The sequence below is a fragment of the Muntiacus reevesi genome, chromosome 1 (genome assembly GCF_963930625.1).
Source record: "Muntiacus reevesi chromosome 1, mMunRee1.1, whole genome shotgun sequence".
Classification (NCBI taxonomy): Eukaryota; Metazoa; Chordata; class Mammalia; order Artiodactyla; family Cervidae; genus Muntiacus; species Muntiacus reevesi.
This window is the reverse complement of record NC_089249.1, coordinates 28,228,160-28,237,968: the sequence shown is the minus strand read 5'-3', so window position 1 is coordinate 28,237,968 and position 9,809 is coordinate 28,228,160.

Sequence of the window (9,809 nt, the reverse complement as noted above, 5' to 3'; positions counted from 1 at the left end):
CAAGGAGAAAGTCACGTGAAGACAGAGGCAGAGGGTTATGCACATTAAGGAACCCTGCGGTTTATGAGGTGCCGCCAGAGGCTTGGAAAGAGGCATGGAATGACCTCATCTCCCTCAGGCCCTCCCGAAGGGATCAGCCCTGCTTGATTCCAGGTTCTGGCCTTCTTGATTCTCAGAATTCTGAGAGAATACATTTCTAGTAAGCTACTTACCCAGCCTGTACCAGCCTGTAGTAATTTGTTACTGCAGACTTAGGAAATGAATATATCCTCTATTATTTATCATCTATCCACCATGTTATTTATTTTATAAAAGGAATACAACTCTGAAAAACCCATTATGTACAGGCTCACAGATAAAATGTTTTCTGCTCAAATTGATATTCTTTAACATCAGGATATCTTCCAAAATGTTGTATTCCTAAACTGACTCTAATGAATGGAAGATCACAGATCCTTAACTTAATTTGTGCTGACTACTACCTTTTTTGACTTTCAGAGTAAAACAGGAGTACAATTTTTAGTGAACTGTTGATGAAGAAGAATCTCTAATTGGTATTTGAGGGGACGTTTCCTTTTTAACTCACTGGAGGCAGCTCCTTCACCTTTGTTCTTCTCTTTGTGATTGCTTAACATTAGAGAACCACAGGGCTGGGTTCTTACTCCTGTTCTGAATCTACCTCACTTCCTTGCTGATCTCATCCAGTCTTGTGACTTTACATACCACCTATATGCTAGATGACTCCCAAATTTACAGCTCTCATTAGACCTCATTAACTCTAGACTCCTCCAACTGTGACTAAAAGAAATATCAAACTTAAGATGTTCAAAGCTGAATTCCCCGTCTGACTCTCAGATCTCTCTCTCTGTATTTTTCCCCATCTCAGTTGATGACAGCTCCATCTTTCCAACTCCTAGAGCCAAAATCCTTGGTGGCATGTTTGACTCCCCGTCTTAAATCTTGCACCCAGTTCATCAGCAAATCCTGTCGAGTCTCCCTTCTAAAGACCGTTGACCCTTGAACCACAACAGGGTTTAGTAGTGCTGATTCTACACAGTTGAACATCTGACTATAACAAAGCCCAGCCCTCTATATCCAGTGTTCCTCTGTATTGTGAGGTTCTGAATCTGGATCGACCAACCGTGGATGATGTGTTGCTGTAGTATTTACTATTGAAAAAAAAAGTCCATTCAAACCTGTTATCCAAGGGTCAACTGTGTATCAGAATCTTACCATTTTTCAGCATCACCACTGCTTCCACTGGCTAAAGCCACATTGTGATAATGATTGAGTTAAACTGGATTCAACCTAAATACAACAGGAAAAGAGTTAAATTTAGTTTTTTAATAATCTAAAGATAAATTATTGATACCTATTCAGTGAGGTTTATTATTTACCGTGACTTAATTCTAACAACAGGAAGGAAAAAATATATACCTAAATTTGCATAAGAAGCTTACTACTAAATTGCATATAAAACAACTAAGTCCATGGGGTTGCAAAGAGGTGGACACAACTGAGTGACTGAACTGAACTGAGCGAAAAATCAAATCCATTGGGAGAAATGTCCAGAAGCAAATAACATCAGTATTCTAACAAATTATTCTACTGTTAACATACTCCAGACAACTAGATTCTTTCACCTACAAACCATTTTTTTGTAACCATCGTTGGATAAATGCATTATAATTTTTCAACTATTTCCCTTATTGGTGTTTATTCAGATTGTTTGCATTTTTTGTTAAAACAATGCTACATTAAACATTCATATAAAAAATAAACATTCATATATACACAGGCTTTTGCACTGTAATGTCTGGTGCATAAATTCCCAGAAGTTTGTTAGATTATGTTCACTTTTGTTATTTATTTTTCACAAAAAGGAAAAAGAACTGTACATGGTTAAAAATCCAACACATGGAAAATAGAAAATTCAGAGTAGTCAACCTCATCCTAAAACCCATGTCTAATAAGTTGCCTTGCTTTTTCACCTTGATTTTTCTTTTCAATGATATCCCTTGTAAGTCTTTTTGCACATGAGCAAAAGGGAAAGAGTAAGGCCACTGTTTTGGAGTAACCAAAAGCCTTTAGAAAATTCACTATATTGAAATTGATATCAATGGATAGGATTGTGCCTAGAATAAAAATGCACTGATCTTGAAACACAGGGCCTACTTCTTGAGTGTCAGTAGCCTACATTTGAGTTTTCTAACAAATCCTCAGTGATCAATGGAAAGAAATAGAGGAAAAGAAGAGAATGGGAAAGACTAGAGATCTCTTCAAGAAAACTAGAGATACCAAGGGAACATTTCATGCAAAAATGAGCACAATAAAGGACAGAAATGGTATGGACCTAACAGAAGCAGAAGATATTAAGAAGAGGTGGCAAGAATACACAGAGAACTGTACAAAAAAGATCTTCACGACCCAGATAACCACGATGGTCTGATCACTCACCTAGAGCCAGACATCCTGGAATGCAAAGTCAAGTGGGCCTTAGGAAGCATCACTACAAAGCTAGTGGAGGTGATGGAATTCCAGTTGAGCTATTTCAAATCCTGAAAGATGATGCTGTTAAAATGCTGCACTCAATATGCCAGCAAATTTGAAAAACTCAGCAGTGGCCACAGGACTGGAAAAAGTCAGTTTTCTTTCCAATCCCAAAGAAGGGCAATGCCAAAGAATGTTCAAACTACCGTACAGTTGCACTCATCTCACATGCTAGCAAGATAATGCTCAAAATTCTCTGAGAGGCTTCAACAGTGAACTGTGAACTTCCAGATGTTCAAGCTGGATTTAGAAAAGGCAGAGGAACCAGAGATCAAATTGCCAACATCCGCTGGATGATCAAAAAAGCAAGAGTTCCAGAAAAACATCTATTTTTGCTATTGACTATGCCAAAGTCTTTGACTGTGTAGATCACAACAAACTGTGGAAAATTCTTCAAGAGATGGGAATACCAGACCGCCTTACCTGCCTCCTGAGAAACCTGTATGCAGGTCAAGAAGCAACAGTTAGAACCAAACATGGAACAACAGACTGGTTCCAAACCAGGAAAGGAGTACATCGAGGCTGTATATTGTCACCCTGCTTATTTAACTTATATGCAGAGTACATGATGCGAAATCCCATGCTGGATGAAGCACAAGTTGGAATCAAGACTGCCGGGAGAAATATCAATAACCTCAGATATGCAGATGACACCACCCTAATGGCAGAAAGCAAAGAAGAACTAAAGAGCCTCTTGATAAAAGTGAAAGATGAGAGTGAAAAAATAGGCTTAAAACTCAACATTCAGAAAACTAAGATCATGACATCTGTCCCATCACTTCATGGCAAATAGATGGGAAAACAATGGAAACAGTGACAGACTTTATTTTCTTGGGATCCAAAATCACTGCAGATGGTGATTGCAGCCATGAAATTAGAAGGCACTTGCTCCTTGGAAGAAAACTTATGACCAACCTAGACAGCATATTAAAAAGCAGACACATTATTTTACCAACAAAGGTCCGTCTAGTCAAAGTATGGTTTTTCCAGTAGTCATGTATGGATGTGAGAGTTGGACCATAAAGGAAGCTGAGCGCTGAAGAATTGATGCTTTTGAACTGTGGTGTTGGAGAAGACTCTTGAGAGTCCCTTGGACTGCAAGGAGACCCAACTAGTCCATCCTAAAGGAGATCAGTCCTGGGTGTTCATTGAAAGGACTAATGCTGAAGCTGAAGCTCCAATACTTTGGCCACCTGATGCAAAGAGCTGACTTATTGGAACAGACCCTGATGCTGGGAAAGATCGAAGGCGGGAGGAGAAGGGGAAGATAAGGAAACGCGGCGTGCTGCAGTCCATGGGATTGCAAGGTGTTGGACACAACTAAACGACTGAACTGAACTGAAACAAAGAAAGCTCATTAGAATCGTCATTCCCTAAAAGCTTGTCCTTATCATGTCTGTATGTAACCCTGAACCTCAGCACATTGCTTTGATTTGTATAAATAGTTGATGAGCAGGGTTAGTCATCCTTGGTTGCTTTCAATGCCAGAGGATTTTTATCTTGGATTTTGGTACCACTCAGCGATGAAGTGCTCAGTCCCGTCAAACCAAAAGCTGATGTGAGAGAAAATGAATGAATTTCTCAAATATTAACTTCCCCTAGAATATGTTCATTTTAAGACTTATCTCAGCAATTGTAAGGTTTTTGTTCCCAGCTCATGCAGGCTCTAGACATACATAGAATACAAGAGGTGAAAAACGTCTCTATTCAGTAGAAAGAAAATCACTGGTGTGTTTTATGTGATACACAGCACCCTTGGAGAAGCAGGGAGCTTAATACATTTTCTTCCTTGCTTTTCAGCTGCTTTGGATCCTCTGCCCCTCTCCTCAAAGCTCCCAGATGCTAGCACACATCCTGCACCATGAACTACAGGCAGGCTGAGCACTTTCAAGCTAATCTGGGCAAAAGATAATCCATTAGAGGAGGAGCCATGAAACCTCATGGGAAATAGGCTTTTTCATCCTTAAGGACTTCAAAGGGAAAAGACTTAAAAAAAAAAATGTGGCCATTTATTAACCTCCTTCCAGAGGAAGTAGTGTCACATATATTATTATCCTTGTGTGTACAGGACTCTGGAATAGAAGGAGTGATTCCAAGGGTCACGCCTTGTGAGTCACTGGGATTCTGACCTACCTGCCAGGGAATGATTGCTAAATTCTAGGGTCTTGGGAGGAATGGAAAAAGGTAAATTAAAAAGGCAAGGTGTGCTCTGTGCAGTTTTGTAGAACAGTTAAAACTAAAGTGCTCAGGGCTGGTGCACTGGGAAGATCCAGAGGGATGGGATGGGGAGGGAGGTGGGAGCGGGGATCGGGATGGGGAATACATGTAAATCCATGGCTGATTCATGTCAATGTATGGCAAAAACCACTACAATATTGTAAAGTAATTAGCCTCCAACTAATAAAAAAAGAAAGAAAGAAAGAAAGAAATGCACTCTAGATGCACTTTAAAAAATAAATAAATAAAACTTAATGAGGAAGAGAAGACTGACAATAAAGACAGAACTATCATATAATCCAACAATCCCACTTCTAGATATACACACACAAACACACACACAAAAAGGAAAATAGGATACTGAAAAATTATCTTTACGGCTGTGTTTACTGCAGCAGCATTCACAATAGCCAAGGTAGGGAAACTACCTAAGTGTGCTTCAATGGATGAATGGACAAAGATGTTGCATGTGTATGTAATCAAATATTATTTAACCATAGGAAAGAAGGACATTCTGCCATTAGCGACAACATAGATGACCCTTGACAGCATTGTGCTCAGTGAAATAACTCAGCAGAGAAAGACAGACAACTATGGTACTACTTATCTGTGGATTCTAATGAAGCCAAACTCCAAATAACAGAAGTAGAATGGTGGTTACCAGGGGTAGGGGGAAGGGGAGCTGGGGAGAATGTTTAACAGTATAAATTTACAATGAGAAGGTAAATAGATATATTCTGGACATTTAATTCACAGCATAATGATTATAGTCAGCAATATTATAAGTTGCTGATAAATGAAATCGTAACTGTTCTCACCACAAAAAAGAAATGATAATTATGTGAAAAGATAGGGATGTTAGTTAATGCTCTAATGATAATTAGATAGTAATATATAAAGGTATTAAATCAGCATATGGTACACCTTCAACTTATATATATGTTATATATAACAATGTTATATATCAATTGTAACTCGATTTAAAAAAAATGACAACATCCTGTCTGGATCAGCTGCTCAAAATGACAAGAGCTGAGAATGGGAGAGCTGATTCTGCCAAGCATCAAAATGAAGGGCTATCATGAGTGGTGGGCATACAAGTGAGATTCCACTGGGGCATCTCCAAAATGAGAAGGGAAGGCCTCCAGGCTTTGTTCATGCTTTTCCTCTACTACATGGAATGCACTGTGCCTCCTTGAGGTCCTAACTCATCTTCCAGTGAAAGCGAAACTGTTGGTTGCTCAGCCATGTCCAACTCCTTGTGACCCCTTGGACTGTAGCCCACCAGGCTTCCCTGTCCATGGGATCCTCCAGGCAAGAACAGTGGAGTGGGTTGCCATCCCTTCTCCAGGGGATCTTCCCAACCCAGGGATCAAACCCGAGTCTCCCACACTGCAGGCAGATTCTTTACCATCTGAGCCGCCAGGGAAGCTCTCATCCTCCAGGTGTTGTTGTTCAGTCACTGAGTTGTGTCCGACTCTTTGCGATCCCATGGACTGCAGACAGAGAAGCCGGGCGTCTCTGTCCTTTACCATCTCCCAGAGTTTGCTCAAACTCATGTCCATCAAGTCAGTGATGCCATCCAACTATCTCATCCTCTGTCATCCCCTTCTCCTCCTGCCTTCAATCCTCCCCAGCATTAGGCTCTTTTCTAATGAGTCAGCTCTTTGCATCAGGTGGCCAAAATATTGGAGCTTCAGCTTCAGCATCAGTCTTTCCAATGGGTATTCAGGACTGATTTCCTTTAGGATTGTCTGGTTTGATCTCCTTGCTGTCCAAGGGACTCTCAAGAGTCTTCTCCAACACCACAGTTTGAAAGCATCAATTCTTCAGTGCTCAGCATTCTTTATAGTGGTGCAACTCTCACAACCGTACATGACTACTGGAGAAACTATAGCTTTGACTATATGGACCTTTACTGGCAAAGTGATGTCTCTGCATTTTAATACACTGTCTATGTTCATCATGTTTCCTTCTAAGGAACAAGTGTCTTTTAATTTCATGCCTGCAGTCACCATCTGCAGTGATTTGGGAGCCCAATTAAATAAAGTCTGTCACTGTTTCCATTTTTTACCCTTCTATTTGCCATGAAGTGATGGGACTACCTTACCTACCTCCTGAGAAACCTGGATGCAGGTCAAGAAGCAATAGTTAGGACCACCGTTCTATTTGGAAATAGAACCATCGTTCCAAATTGGAAAAGGAGTACATCAAGGCTGTATGTTGTCACCCTGCTTATTTAACTTATACGCAGGTTACATCATGTGAAATACTGCCTGAATAAAGCACAAGTTTGAATCAAGATTACCGGGAGAAACATCAATAACCTCAGATACACAGATGACACCACCCTTATGGCAGACAGTAAAGAAGAACTAAAGAGCCTCTTGATGAGGGTGAAAGAGGAGAGTGAAAAGGCTAGCTTAAAATTCAACGTTCAAAAAATGAAGATCCTCCTCCAGGTCTCCACTTAAATGTCATTTCCTCAAGGAATTCTTCCCAGGCATCAGAGATTCTACCTCCAATTCCATAGTAAATTTCCATTGCATATTGTATTTCTTTTGGATAACTATTTTAGTGTCTGCCTCATCACACGCTAAGCCCTGAAGCAGGCACTGGGCCTGATTTTTGCCAATGCTTGGCACTTAGGAACGTAACAAAATATTGCATGGGTGAGTGAAGGTGAGGTCCAAATCAGAGTATTATGGTATTACAATTTTTAAAATTTTGTTCCTGGTGCTGATGTAACTTGATCCAGAACTGCCAGCCTCCCCAGTGCCATGATTATAAGGTCCCTGGCAAGTCCAAGTTTCCACTAACTTGAGCCCCTCTCTACCTCAGTTGCATAGAGTGGTCCTTGCAAACGTAGTAGCCAGACTGCACAGGTGTCTTCCAGTCAACAAGCAGGATAAACGGACTTGTAAGGTGCAGTCATTTGCCAGGGTTGCCATAACAAAAACCCCACAGACCGGGCGGCATCACATCAGAAATTTTCTCAGTTCTGAGGCTGCAAGTCCAAGAGCAAGGCATGTTTCGTCTGAGGCCGCTCTCCTCTGCTGGCTGGTGGCCACACTCGCTGTGTGCTCACACCTACTCTGTCCCAGGGTTCTAGTATGTTCTCATCTTTTCCAGATTGGAGTAAGGCTCACCCTGATGGTCTTATTTTCACCCAAGTGACAGTGTTAGTCACTCAGTCACGTCCGACTTTTTGCACTCCCGTGGACTGTAGCCCACCAGGCTCCTCTGTCCACAGAATTCTCAGACAAGCATACTGGAGTGGGTTGCCATTTCCTACTCCAGGGGATCTGCCTGACCCAGGGATCAAACCAGGGCCTCCCGCATTGTGGGCAGATTCTTTACCGTCTGAGCCACCAGGGAAGCTTGGTTATCTAATTAACTCCTTTATAAAGCCCTCTCTCCAAATGGGCTTCCCGGGTGGCTCAGACGGTAAAGAATCTGCTTGCAGTGTGGGAGAACCCTGCAATGCAGGAGACCTGGGTTCGATCCCTGGGTCAGGAAGATCCCCCGGAGGAGAGCATAGAAACCCACTCCAGGATTCTTGCCTGGAGACTCCCATGGATAGAGGAGCCTCATGGGTTATAGTCCGTGGAGTTACAAAGAGTCAGGCATGACTAAGCAACTAACACTTTCACTTTTCACTTCTCTCCAAATACAGTCACCCTCTGAAACACTGGCAGGTGAGGGCTTCAACATATAATTTTTGGGTGGGTGGCACAATTCCGTGCATGTCAAAAAGGAAAACACAGGCAGCCTTGCTCCTAAGGACTGGATCACAGTGGGAAAGCCTACAGTTTTCAGGAAATGAGAGCCAAGAATTCTGGGGTTTTAATGAAGGTTAACACAGGTATCAAGTACATCATCGAGGAGTGAACTTGATAACCGAAAGAGTCACTACAAATGCTGCTGTGGTGAAATACTTACAGAACTGGAAACTAAATATCTATTATACACTTTATAAAGAATATAAAACGGTCCATGACTGTAACTTGGAAAAACATGCTTTCACTGTGTAAAATTAACACCTTCCCAGAGGAAGAGATCATGGCAATATTAGGAGCACAGGAGCTTTCTAAGAATTCACTAACAACAGAAGAAAATTGGGAAAAAAATCAATGATTCATGTTTTCATCACAATAAGAGTGTAAAGCACATTTGGATAGGGAGTTCTCAAATTTTGGTCTGGGCACTATTATTTGAAAACTGTGACTTTATATAATTTACTCTTTAAGAATTTCCTCAAGTACAAAATAACATGATTACATGTTTAAGGTCAGATAACACTGTATCTAAAGTTCATTCCTGCTCTAACATTGTAGCAATTTCTTTGTTAGAATCACTTTTCTATCCCACTTTATACAGAACTCAACAGGTCTACAGCACTGGTTAGCTGCTGTGGTTTGGCAACCTAATAGCTAATCCATAATAGGTTAATCAGAACTAAAACATTTAAATGGTAGAAACAAGTTTCTGACAACACTATTATTTTTTTGTTTGACACAACTAAAGTACTAATGACATCAACACAAACTAATACATTAAAGACAACAGCTTTTCTTCTAATAAAGTATATAAACTTTAACACATTACCCCAATTTCCTTCGTTTCCTATCATTTCATTTATGCTTAAACTGATTTTTTTTAACATATACATGTATCCTTTTTAAAATTCTTATCCCAATTAGGTTGTTACAGAACTTTGAACAGAGTTCCCTGTGCTATAAAGTAGGTCCTTGCCAGTTATCCATTTTAAATATAGCACTGTGTACATGTATATCTCAAACTCCCTAACTATACTTCCCCTTCAACCTTCCCATCCCCCACCCCCACACCATCCCACAACCATAAACTTATTTTCTAAGTCTGTGAGTCTGTTTCTATTAAACTGATTTTTTGGAATAAAGAATTATTTGTCCAAGTTAAACAATTTTGTGTTTATAGCTATGAAACTGTCCTCATGTCTTATTACTTTTGTACAAATACAGTTGGTAAAAAATTTTATAAGAATTTTATAATAATGAGAC